The sequence below is a fragment of the Oncorhynchus masou genome, chromosome 30, assembly GCF_036934945.1.
Source record: "Oncorhynchus masou masou isolate Uvic2021 chromosome 30, UVic_Omas_1.1, whole genome shotgun sequence".
NCBI classification, from domain to species: Eukaryota; Metazoa; Chordata; class Actinopteri; order Salmoniformes; family Salmonidae; genus Oncorhynchus; species Oncorhynchus masou.
The window spans coordinates 37,055,895-37,070,137 of record NC_088241.1 but is presented as its reverse complement, the minus strand read 5'-3'; the positions used below and the strand labels follow the sequence as shown (position 1 = coordinate 37,070,137).

The following is a 14,243-nucleotide window of genomic DNA, read 5'->3' as shown; positions in this document are numbered from 1 at the left end:
GCTGGAGAATTTAATGCAGGGAAATTTACATCAATTCTACCTCATTTCTATCAACATGTGAAATGCCCAACCAGAGGGAAATAAATTCTAGATCACCTGTACTCCACACACAGAGACGTGTGCAAAGCTCTCCCTCGCCCTCCATTTGGTAAATCTGACCACAATTCTATCCTCCTGATTCCTGGTTTACAAGCAAAAATTAAAGCAGGGAGCACCAGTAACTTGGTCTATAAAAAAGTGGTCAGATGAAGCAGATGCCAAACTACAGGACTGTTTTGCTATCACAGACTGGAACATGTTCCGGGATTCTTCCGATTACAATGAGGAGTACACCACATAGGTCACTGGCTTTATCAATAAGTGCATCGAGGACGTCGTCCCCACAGTGATACTCCAACCAGAAGCCATGGATTACAGGCAACATTCGCACTGAGCTAAAGGGTTGAGCTGCCACTTTCAAGGTGCGGGCTTATAAGAAATCCTGCTATGCCCTCCGACGAACCATCAAACAGGCAAAGCACCAATACAGGGATAAGACTGAATCGTAAGACACCGGCTCCGACGCTCGTCTTATGTGGCAGTGTTTGCAAACTAATACAGACTACAAAGGGAAGCAACTTCTATGCTCGCTTCGAGGCAAGCAACACTGAGGCATGCATGAGAGCATCAGCTGTTCCGGGTGACTGTGTTTCACGCTCTATGTAGCCGATGTGAGTAAGACCTTAAAACAGGTCAACATTCACAAGGCCACGGGGCCAGACGGATTACCAGGACGTGTGCTCCGGGCATGTGCTGACCAACTGGCAGGTGTCTTCACTGATATTTTAAACATGTCCCTGATTGAGTCTGTAATACCAACATGTTTCAAGCAGACCACTATAGTCTGTGTGCCCAAGAACACTAAGGCAACCTGCCTAAATGACTAGAAGGTATTTGCACTGGTGACAGACAATGCTGCGAACATGAAGGTGGCTTGGTCTAAAGTGGGAGGAGTCCTACCCTCACATCACACCCATTGGCTGTGCTGCTCATGCATTGAATCTGCTCCTCAAGGACATCAAGGCATTGAAAACAATTGATACACTCTACAAGAGAGCCAAGGAAATGGTTAGGCATGTGATGGGTCATCAAGTTATGGCAACAATCTACCTCACTAAGCAAGGTGAGAAGAATAAGAGCACCACATTGAAGCACCCCAGCAACACCCGTTGGGGTGGTGTTGTCATCATGTTTGACAGTCTCCTGGAGGGGAGGGAGTCTTTCCAAGAAATGGCCATATCACAGTCTGCCGATATGGACAGCCCCATCAAGAGGATCCTCCTGGATGATGTATTTTGGAAGAGAGTGGTAAGCAGCCTGAAACTCCTGAAACCTATAGCAGTAGCCATTGCACAGATTGAGGGAGACAATGTCATCCTGTCTTGATGTTCAGACTCAGCTTGCAGATGTAAGAGAAGAAATCTATACTGCTCTGCCCACTTCACTGTTGCTCCAAGCAGAGGAAACTGCAGTTCTGAAATACATTAAAAAAAGCATGAAGACTTCTGCCTGAAGTCCATACACGCCGCAATGTAACGTAAACTCACTCACTTTTGTACATCTCCTTGGTCCGTACAATTGACCTTATTTTAGTGCCCAAAAAACGTAATACTTCCAGATCAACTGTAATGTCAATACCATTGTGAAGCACAATTTCTCCCCTTTCCAACAAATTCCATTACGAGACCTTCATGATGTCCATCTCTGCATTATTCAAGAAGGCAATGAGCTCCATCAGGTCTTTTTAAAAATGGCGGGTGGGGAAGCGAAACTAATGCGTGGTAGTGAGGACAGATGTCATGTAGGAAAACTACTTTTTTTCACTCGATCTCTCCAACTTATCACCTCTAAAATGTAAATAAAACACTATAAAGAGTTTATATTATGTGTCATTACATACCTATTTGAATGTTTGTTTCGAATTTGAATCGGGTTTTTAAGGCGGTGCTAATGTGATCTTAGAAGTAAACAACGGCTTTGAATCATGATCGCATGCTGTGATGATGCAAAAAACGACTAGGTATCCCCCCTTACCCCTGTCACTGTCCATTTCTTGTTTTTAAACGATGAGAAAAGTGCTACACCTGGTGGAAAGAGATTGTAAGACAGAAAAATGTTGCTTTATGCGTGCTGTACGTTACTGCATGGCAAGTCATGATGTAACGGAGGGTCCGTTTTTTCAACTTTTCTCCAATACTATAGAGCCATTACCATGTTGATCAACGCTTGAATAGAAACGTAGTTCCCACCCCAGATGTTGAAGTAAACACATTCGCTACAGTCCCATTAGTTTTCTTCGCAGCCTCGTTTGCGCGTTTGCGCACATTTGTATGGAATGGGGTGAGTTTACGTTACATGTTGGACCCCAAGTATGCTGGCAAGAGCATCCTGTCTGGTGCAGAGATGAAAAAGGCCTATGGTGTCATCAATAAAATCTTCTTATATCAGCTGATGTCACAAAGTGCTGTACAGAAACCCAGCCTAAAACCCCAAACAGCAAGCAATGCAGGTGTAGAGGCACAGTGGCTAGGAAAAACTCCATAGAAAGGCCAGAACCTAGGAAGAAACCTAGAGAGGAACCAGGCTATGAGGGGTGGCCAGTCCACTTCTGGCTGTGCCGGGTAGAGATTATAACAGAACATGGCCAAGATGTTCAAATGCTCATACATAAATTAATAATAAATCACAGTGGTCGTAGAGGGTGCAACAAGTCAGCACCTCAGGAGTAAATGTCAGTTGGCTTTTCATATCCGATCATTCAAGGTGGTCATCACTACCGTGTCTCACCACCTTAGCCTGGATGAGGGCAAGGTTCTTGACAGTCTGGCAAAGTACACTTCCAAGCAAGGGCTTTGGGATGGAGATGCAATATGGCAATCATGCCAACATATCTCATCAGTCACCGGGTGGAAGGGACTTCCTGGATCTGAGGCTGTTTCCCCTGTTGCCTCCATCGTCCTGCAAATCCCACCAACATCAGCCGCCTCAGAGCACAACTGGTTCTTGTTTGGGAACACACACACCAAAGCACGCAACAGGCTGACCAATACAAAGGTTGAAAAATTGGAGGCCGTCCGGGAACATTTTAGGCTTTTTGAGCCTGACAACAAGCCATCCTCAAAAAGGTTGAAAAGTGACAGTGAACGTGAGGCCTCAGAGTCTGATGTTCAAAAGGTGGACATTGAGGAGGTCCAGGGAGAAGACACGGAAGCCTGAGAGGAAGACAAGCAAAGCTTTAGTTTCTACAGTATCATTTTACAGATGTATGTTTTTGGAGAAGCGATGGATCATTGGGGATCATTCATTATTCCCTTTCTTTTGTTGTTCAATGAAATCATCCCATGTGAAGAGTCAACTCATTTAATCAAAGTTCAATTCATAACTAAATTATTAAGTGTTTTTCATTTGGAAGGATTTAATAATTTGCAATTATGTCTACTTATGATAAGGTAAAAGGTTTATGTTTGTCTCCATATGATATGGTAAAAAAAAAACATCTACATTTAAATGGCATTATTATGCCAGTTTCCACCTCTGAATATTCCCCAAAATGTGCAACCCTTTGTACAACACACTTGACAAAGCAGTGATCGAACAGAGTTTGTCTGCACAAATCTTTTTTTTTTACACAACTGTTGGGTCACAAGAATATCAGTTGTATCATAACCATTGTGATGTAAAATGCGTTGAACATCGGTTATACAACCCGAGCGTGTACAGGGTCAGTATGAAGAAGTCAAACCTCATCAGTAATGCCTTGGTAAACGAGAGGTAGTAGAAGTAGGCTACTGGAACAGTTCCCATTGCTCGGGGCAGGTTCAAAATATGACTCACGTCTTTGCCAGCTAGTGAAAACAGATTTAGAGGGAACAGAGCGAAGTAAGCCTAGCCAACAGAATTAGGGAGGAGTACTATCATTAGCTCTTCCTAAAAAAGTATTTGCCTACCTCTGTGTAAAATGAAGGTGAAATAAGCCTAGCGAACTTGTTTTCGATTCACATTAGTCTGGGATGGTAAGCGTCGGGTCTAGCAGTGTAGGGGATGCAAATAACTACACATCAGACATTTTAGTTCATTCATGCATAACTTTTGTATGTAGGCTGCATGTAAGATACCTGATTTGTATAGCTGGCATCTAGTGAGAATATGGTTTCTGTGACATAGGGAGCAAAACATAGTGTTTTAAATGCCCAGATTAGTGGCAGCATGCTGTAAAGTCATTGTGAGCCCACTAGAATTCAGGCATCCTCATGGACTCCTGTCCTGTGCTGGTCAGAGGTGGTGGCCCTCTCGTGTCAATGGATCCCTTTTAAAAAGAGGCGTTTGGGGTTGTTGCATCCATTTCTGGACTTGATTCTTGAAGAATTTAACTTATAATTGAATTATGAGCTTAGTTCAACTGTCTTACCCCTTCAGAATGCAAAATATAAATACTTGTTTTACTCCATTGTTATTAAACACTAAATGGTAAAAAAAAAAAAGTTAAAATTGTCATTTTGATCTCATGGATGGTCAGTCCTTGCATCCATAGCTCCAGAGCCTGACCGCCCATTGGGCAGGATTAGGCTGCCGCATAGGGCATCAGATTGACGAGTACGGCATTTTCCGAGCTAAACTGACGTAGACGCACATCCAACAACACATCACATTATTCTTCCCAAAAACAACTTATCTCATCCAGTGGCATGATGCTGATACCGCCCCCAGATAAGCAGTACCCACCTTGCCAAAGTCAGGGGCGCTAAATATTTAGCTTGTAGATGCCCAGCGCGCCTCTCCAGGGTACTGTTGGAGAGACAACGCTGCGGCGCTACACCAACATTACGTCCAAAAAGTATCTAACATAAATCATATAGCCTATGTTAGAAAGACTGGCATTTTCTGTAGCCTCATGAGACTGGAACTTTTTACATCATGCACGTTTCTCGGATCAAATAGCGTAAAGGTTACTAAAAGCTTCACTCCGTTGTGTGTGGGTGGAGTGGGATTTTTGTAGCAGTGGACACCTTTTGAAAACATGATATCCTTGCCGGTCCAACTCACAAAAAAACTCCTAGCTTGGTGAGCAAAAAAATAAAATAAATAAAAATAAAACACCTGCTAGAGAAGACAGATTTTGGGCCCAGTTATCCCTTTGCCTCTTCCTCTCTGGTAGTAGCTAGCTGGTAGCCTGGCTAGCTGGCTTTAGCCTGGATAAAAAGCCTTTTTAGCTTACCACATCTCCATGTGAAATAATCAGATTTATAATTTTTTTAAATATGCACTGGCAAATATTCTTATACTTGCCGGTGTAACCTAAACCTTACTCCAGTTTGATGTGCTGCTTGTGTATTAATTTCCATTTCAGCTAAAAATAGAACGTCATGTTTTGGTCACAGAGAAGAAAAAAGCACATTGGCTAGAGAAGGTTCTCCCATTTCACAATAGCCTGGAACCACTAGTTATTACTTCTAAACAAAATACCTTTTGGGGTGGATTCTTGTTGTTTGGTTTACTGTTTGAACAGTCGCTGAGATTATAGTTGGCCATCAATGCAAAATAGGCTACTTTGATGAATAGCCTATAGATCGGAATCAAGGAACCAAGCGACAACACTGACCCAACGTCTGTGGAAGGAACGATATGCCGAATGCCGGCGCGTATAACAAGGAGCCGCCTCTTTGGTGAAAAAAAACGACATTGAAACACCTAGCTAGGCTCTGTATCCTCTATCACCACAGTGTGTGAATTTACCTTAACCTGGCACTCAGTCAACAACAACAAAAAAGTGTTTTGATGTGAATATGACATGACCATATCCTAAAAACAGGTGAAAGTAAAATGGACAATAAGGAATGGAAAATCAGGCTACTCACAACTGCGGTCCTTGAGTTTCACCCCGTGGGCTAAATTGTTATGATAATCAGTGATAACAAGTTTGTATGCCTCAATTTTTTTTGACGAGCTGCATCATAGCGGGGAGAAAATGCATCTTCATTTCCCGCTGTGTAAACACATGGATTCTCATTGCTAATAGGCAAATTTGGTCAGTTTGGTTTCATATTGCCAAATGTCAAATTAACTCAAAACCTAAACAAAACAACGTGTTAATACAGGTAATGTGTTTATTATAGAAACATGCTCACATCAAAGCCATCTATGATGATCAAGATGCATAACTTGTCCCAAACTTCATAATACTTTCGCTTTGGTCTTACAACATGCAGAAGGAAACAAAGTACTAGCCACTAACTGCAACGTGAATAGGCTATAATCTGCATAACCCCAGTATTGCCCCCGTCTACCCTAATTTGCATTGGATGTGCTCATAAATACGCTGTTACTCACTCAACGCTTCGGATATAAAGTTATAGTGCTGCGTGAATTTCATCAAATGCTCGCAGTCAAACAACCAATAATACTGCATGCCTCTGGTTCTTTTCCTGTGTTTGGTGAGTGTGGATAGTGTTCACACCAGTCCAAACGAACTAAGGGGGAAATCGAACCAGGGTTCGGAAGAGAAAAAAAAACATTCCAAACCAATTTGGTGTGAATAAACAGTAGGCCTACACATGTCATTGCGGAATGACAGTGTAAACTACACTATTCTAGTTTTGCAGCGTTCCTTTTTTTTGCCTTGCCTGGGGCGGCAGAATTGCCAGGACTGGGCCTTCATGGCTTTGTCTATACATTGCAGAATTGCCAGGACTGGGCCTTCATGGCTTTGTCTATACATTGCAGAATTGCCAGGACTGGGCCTTCATAGCTTTGTCTATACATTTGAGAGCGGTTACATTTCTCCAGCATCATCCCCTCGCCAAAAAAGCGTCGGGGTGCGGACTTTGTTGTTGTTTGAATACCAGATTATCCCTTTAAAGCCTTATTATAACGTTTTGAGCTTAGCCGTGCTCTCTTTCAGAGAGTTTACTCTTAGAAGTATTGCTTATGAGAGTGTTTAGGTGAGGTATGTGACATTTTGAAAGTGTTATGTGACCAAAAGTAAAACTAAGTAGCCCAAAAGTTAACAACCAGACGACATGTTAACAGAGAACTCAAATATCACAGAGTAGACTGTAAATGAATGACTGTTTTATCACTTAATCAAAGTAACTTGTCACTACTGTTAGAAAGTAAAAATGCCCTCTGTGAGCTTCCCAGTTTAAGTGAAACAGACATTAAAAACCTATACATTCTGGGAAGATCTGCTATAAGCCTTGCCTCAAACTGTTAGTTTGCAGTGATGGCAAAACCTATGTAACAGAAATTGAAAATAAGAAATTCTCTAGAACAGCACATGTGAGGATACCTTCACTAGGGGGAGCAATATAAATATCACTACTCTTCAGTTCTAGTAAGTTCCAGAAAGTTCAAGATCACTTAAAACCAACAGAGCTTGGGTTATACGTAAATTGAGGTGGTAATTGAATGACAGAATTACCCGTTACTGTGCTCTACTGATGAGGAAAGCATCACCTATACATCATTGCATATAGTAAAATACTTTATGCTTAATATTTACTAACAGCCTTTAGTGGATTATAATGGCGTTTGTTAAGTATTGACGATTATGTTTCTCATTCGTTCTGCCTGTCATTCTAGATGTGTTAATAATACGTATTCACCACTACCTCCTTGAAATGTTCTATCAAATGCATGTCATTGTAGTTTTGCATTCTCTTCTGCTGCCAATGCTGCACTGACAAATAAACAAATACAATAGGAACTGTGAATACATTGAACTAAGTTGACACACATTGCGAATGCATGGCAATAACTCATACGACACTTATAGTAGTGACCGCCGCTCTCCAGGTTGAGACATTGAAACGCATTACGCGTATCTCAGGCTCTCGACGCTGACAGTAGCGAAATGCCAGGTGGATTTTTAACGCTGACAAAATGAACCCAAATGTATAATCACCCCACGACAGCATTCATGTCAAAAGTGAGATAAATATGATAGCAATAAAGAGAGAAAATGCTCTCACCTTCCACACCAGCCGAGGAAATGTGCCCGTGTCTTCGTTTACTGACCTATGTGACTCCCAATCCACTGGGTTATGTTTTAGTGATCCCTCTATGGTTGTAAACTGTGCGTGTACAGAAATTATGCTTATGCTTGGGCTACCTCATTAGCGTTTGAACTGAACAACTCCTACACGCTTTTTCCGTTCTCATACACACATTGATAGTCTCGTGAACTCTGACTGTAAAACATCCGTATGCCTATATGAGCTGCAACTGACGCGCTCTGCGTACATGTGTTTGTGAATACCACTGTCACTTCCTGCATCAGACCGAAGGGGTCGGGAACAATGTTGGGAACAGTTGGGAATGGAGAATTGCCAATTTGCACGAAGGTTGATTACTCAACACTGTTTAGTGTTTCCACGTTAGAAGTGTAGCCTATGAATGAATTCGAAAGTATTGGGTTATTGTAAGTGGCGATTTTAGCAAGTATATCTTGGAGGGGAAAACTCACCAATTTTTGTGTACATGCATGCCAGCAAAGCCACAACACAACACTAAACAATACATTAATTGGAATATAACGTTGACAAACGGTGCCCACAAACTGTTAGGGCCTACATAAAGCTGTTCCAACAGCAGTCCCAACACTGTTACACCTGGCTATCAGTGAAACCTTGTCTGGCAGCGAAACAGTTCATTCGGGCTCATTTACTTACTGCCTTTTTTTTTAAACATAGCTGATTTGGCTGACTTGCTTAATAAACAAATGTGGTTTTTACTGACAATTGAGATGTACAAACTATGGCAAAAGGGAACGAGCGCATAAAAGGCAATCCGTAATTTCGATTAAGATATTAATGAACAAGCTAGGACAGATGTAGTCTATACAACTATTTGTTTAGCACTTTTGAAATGCACAGTGACAGAATTAATAACATGTGCCGTTCTTACAGTATTGTCTTTGTACACCAAGTCCGAACTGTAGGTTAAAGAAAGGTGCACATAAGCAGACAATGAAAGTTCTTACAATATTCAATGATGAAATTTCTCTAAAACAGACTCCAGGCTGCTTGTGCACCACCTGGTCAGAACAGTAGGCTAAATTATGAGGGGAAAAGGGACCAAATTATTAGGGTGAGGCACATGGGCTACTAACAGCTTACTACACAACATTCACTTTTATTTTCTTAGCTACAGTATACATACCTTCCTGGCATATTACATCATTTACAGTTGAAGTCGGAAGTTTACATACAGTTAGGTTGGAGTCATTAAAACTTGTTTTTCAACCACTCCACAAATGTCTTGTTAACAAACTATAGTTTTGTCAAGTCGGTTAGGACATCTACTTTGTGCATTACACAAGTAATTTTTCCAGCAATTGTTTACAGACAGATTATTTCACTTATAATTCACTGTATCACAATTCCAGTGGGTCAGAAGTTTACATATACTAAGTTGACTGTGCCTGTAAACAGCTTGGAAAATTCCAGAAAATGATGTCATGGCTTTAGAAGCTTCTGATAGGCTAATTGACATCATTTTAGTCAATTGGAGGTGTACCTGTGGATGTATTTCAAGGCCTACCTTCAAACTCAGTGCCTCTAGAGACCTCCACAAGTCTGGTTCATCCTTGGGAGCAATTTCCAAACACCTGAAGGTACAAAGTTAATCTGTACAAACAATAGTACGCAAGTATAAACATCATGGGACCACACAGCTGGCATACTGCTCAGGAAGGAGACGCGTTCTGTCTCCTAGAGATGAACGTACTTTGGTGCGAAAAGTGCAAATCAATCCCAGAACAACAGCAAAGGACCTTGTGAAGATGCTGGAGGAAACAGGTACAAAAGTATCTATATCCACATTAAAACAAGTCCTATATCGACATAACCTGAAAGGCCGCTCAGCAAGGAAGAAGCCACTGCTCGAAAACCGCCATAAAAAAAGCCAGACTACGGTTTGCAACTGCACACAGGGACAAAGATTGTACTTTTTGGAGAAATATCCTCTGGTCTGTTGAAATTGAAATAGAACTGTTTGGCCATAATGACCATAGTTAGTAGGAAAAAGGGGAGGCTTGCAAGCCAAAGAACACATTTACATTACATTTAAGTCATTTAGCAGACGCTCTTATCCAGAGCGACTTACAAATTGAACACAATCCCTACCGTGAAGCACGGGGGTGGCAGCATCGTGTTGTGGGGGTGCTTTGCTGCAGGAAGGACTGGTGCACTTCACAAAATAGATGGCTTCATAGGCAGGGGAAATTATGTGGATATATTGAAGCAACATCTCAAGACATCAGGCAGGAAGTTAAAGCTTGGTCGCAAATGGATCTTCCAAATGGATAATGACTCCAAGCATACTTCCAAAGTTGTGGCAAAATGGCTTAAGGACAACAAAGTCAAGGTATTGGAGTGGCCATCACAAAACCCTGACCTCAATCCTATAGAAAAATTGTGGGCAGAACTGAAAAAGCATGTGCGAGCAAGGAGGCCTACAAACCTGACTCAGTTACACCAGCTCTGTCAGGAGGAATGGGCCAAAATTCACCCAACATATTGTGGGAAGCTTGTGGAAGGTTACCCGAAATGGTTGAACCAAGTTAAACAATTTAAAGCAATGCTACCAAATACTAATTCAGTGTATGTAAACTTCTGAAAGAAATAAAAGCTGAAAGAAATCATTTTCTCTACTATTATTCAGACATTTCACATTCTTAAAATTAAATTGTGATCCTAATTGACCTGAAACAGGGAATCTTTACTAGGATTACATGTCAGAAATTGTGGAAAAACTGAGTTTAAATGTATTTGGCTAAGGTGTATGTAAACTTCCGATTTCAACTGTATGCAGCACCATACAATACATTTTTGGACTCACCTTGTTGTGCTGTGCTCACTTGAACAGGAAAGTGGGGCGGCAGTCCTTTGCGGGAAAATTTTGTCATCAAAGTCTGGCATTCTCTGGATTTATGGTGTTTTCAAGACAACTGGGAACTCATAAAAAAAAACAAGGTTTAATCATGACGTTAGTGATCTTCAGGTTGGTGCTTTAGAAAGAGGCCAAAGTTCCTGACTTTGAATTTCGAGTTGGATGACTGTTCAAAACGTATTTTCCCAGTCGGAGCTAGTTTTTGTTCAGAGTTCCCAGTTGTCCTGAATTCAATGAAGTTTCCAGTTGTTTTGAAAGCATCCGAAGTCATACTGGATTGACAGTATGGCCAATGTTGAATGTTTATGCTTTTATGATTGGAACAGAGACCCTTAAACCCAGACTTGGACCACACATCCACTCCACTGAATAGCAGACTAGTGATTGCTTTGCAATGCTCTCAGTTAGCCACTGATTCCTTCCAAATCACTCATTGTCGAATTTGCGAGTTCCAACTTGTTGTGTAATGTTTGTCCCATAGCCGATGACCACCGATATGTTTTATTTATAACTTCTCTTGATAATTTATCTTCGGTGACGTCACCGATTGAAACGCTATTTAGCGCGAACCGCTAACTAAGCTAGCCGTTTCACATCCGTTACACCACTACCTTTTTAAAAAGGTATCTGGGACCAACAGGTGCATATCTGTATTCCCAGTCATGTGAAAACCATAGATTGGGGCCTAATGTATTTATTTAAATTGACTGATTTCCTTATATATGAACTGTAATGCAGTAAAAATGTTGAAGTTGTTGCATTTTGCGTTTATATTTCTGTTCGGTGTAGTTCTGTTGACCAGAACAATCCGAAAATGTGACTGATGGATAGCTGTGAATCTAAGCTTTTTTTACTCCATATACTAGCCTATACATATGAACAACAATTTACAGACGCACACAAACAATGACTAGATCTCATCTGCCCAGGGCCGCATGCTCACCCACATCCCTAGTGTCTGCATTATTGTTTGTCAATTAGGCCTTAAACATTTGATCAATTTGGTTCTCGGTCGCCCGTGCTATTTCAATATTTAATTAAATAAGACATGGCATTTTATTTTTCTATTGTGTTTACAGCGTTTAAAACATGACTCTGCCTTTGTGCTGTAAGGGTGTTAATTTTGTCTCTTGTAAAATAAATGCTATACACTAGTTTATACTGGATTTAGCATAATTTTATTTCGTTAGTTATGCACCAATTTTCCCTCCATCTTGTGGCAACATCAGTTATTTTTAAATCTTGGTTCCAATAGCAAAAAAACATTCTCAAAATATTTACCAAGTAGGCTAAAATAAAAAGTAACATAATAAGAACAATAACGAGTTTACATACAGGAGGCACCGGTACCGAGTCAGTGTGCAGGGATACAGGCTAGTTGAGGTAATCTGTACCTGTAGGTGGGAGCGAAGTGACAAACAAACAGCAAGTAGCAGCAGTGTACAAGGGGTGTCAATGTAAATTGTCCATTGGCGATGTTTATGAATTGTTCAGCAGATGGCACCATTTTGTTTTTTTATTTATTTACGGATAGTCAGAGGCACGCAACCAACATTCCAACAATTTACAAAAGAAGCATGTGGTTTAGTGTGTTCGCCAGATCAGAGGCAGTAGGGACAACGAAAGATGTTCTGTTGATAAGTGTGTGAATTGGACCACTTTCCTGTCCTACTTAGCATTCAAAATGTAAGGAGTACTTTTGGGTGTCAAGGAAAATGTATGGGGTAAAAAAGTGCATTATTTTCATTAGGAATGTAGTGAAGTAAAAGTAGTCAAAAATAGAAAAAGTAAAGTACAGACACCCCCCAAAATTACTTAAGTAGTACTTTAAAGTACTTAAGTATAAATACTTTAAAGTACTTAACACCACTGAATTTGAACATATATTTTGTGGAAAACAGGCAAGTCAGTTAAGAACAAATTCGTATTTATAATGACGTCCGAACCACATAGCCCGTTTAAACCGGGGAAGCTTAATCGAATCCCATCAATGTTTGAGGCAATATAGTGTTTGTTTACATTTACTTTGTCTACAAACATTGGAGTAAAATGACAGTTGAACTAAGCTCATGAGGAATTTATAAGTTATATTTCAAGAAGAAATTGGTACGCCTACATATAATTAATTCCAAACTGCTGATTCTTCCTTAGTTGTTAATTGTATCGAAATTTAAAGGCACAACCTAGGTTCGAAACAATGTCTTAAATAGTCTAACATGTTATTACGCCATGTTATTTTCGTCAAAATCAACTTTTACAAGCACATGCGCAGTTCAGTGCGAGACACGCGTGAGAACCGATGACGTTGTTATACACGTGACCTAATGCTGCGTTGAAAATCAAATCAAAGTTTTTGTCACATGCACCGAATAAATGCTTATTACAGGCTCTAACCAACAGTGCAATTTTTAAGTAAAAACAAGTATTGGGTGAAAAATAGATAAATAAAAACAACAGTAACAAAGACAGTGAAAAATAACAGTAGCAAGGCGATAACAGTAGCGAGGCTATATTCAGGCACCGGTTAGTCAGGCTAATTGAGGTAGTATGTACATGTAGGCATGGTTAAAGTGACTGCATATATGATATACAGAGAGTAGCAACAGCATAAGAGGGGTTGGGGGACACACACAATGCAAATAGTCCCGATAGACATTTGATTACCTGTTCAGGAATGTGGTAGTAGTGAGAACAGTCTATGACTGACACCGCCTGTTGTAGAGGTCCTGGATGGCAGGCAGCTTAGCCCCAGTGATGTACTGGGCTGTGATGTACCCTCTGTAGTGCCTTGCGGTCGGAGGCCAATTAGTTGCCGTACCAGACAGTGATGCAACCAGTCAGGATAAGAGGACTACCGATTAATTAGGACCGATTTCAAGTTTTCATAACAATCGGAAATCTGTATTTTTGGGTGCGTCTTTATTTAACTTGGCAAGTCAGTTAAGAACTCATTCTTATTTTCAGTGACGGCCTAGAAACGGTGGGTTAACTGCCTCGTTATGGACGACAGATTTTTACCTTGTCAGCTCGGGGGATCCAACCTTGCAACCTTACAGTTAACTAGTCCAACGCAATAACAACCTGCGTCTCTCTCGTTGCACTACACAAGGAGACTGCCTGTTACGCAAATGCAGTAAACCAAGGTAAGTTGCTAGCTAGCATTAAACTTATCTTATAAAAAACAATCAATCATAATCACTAGTTAACTACACATGGTTGATGATATTATTAGATATTATCTAGCGTGTCCTGCGTTGCATATAATCTGACTGAGCATACAAGCATACAATTATCTAAGTATCTGACTGAGCGGTGGT

The 14,243-nt window shown here is 40.8% G+C and overlaps 1 pseudogene; it reads right to left on the bottom strand.

Moving 5' to 3' along the window:
- The window catches only part of LOC135522600 (dnaJ homolog subfamily B member 6-like), a 57,598-nt pseudogene extending 49,339 nt beyond the window's left edge, over positions 1 to 8,259 (bottom strand).
- Between the last annotated feature and the right edge of the window lie 5,984 nt (positions 8,260 to 14,243).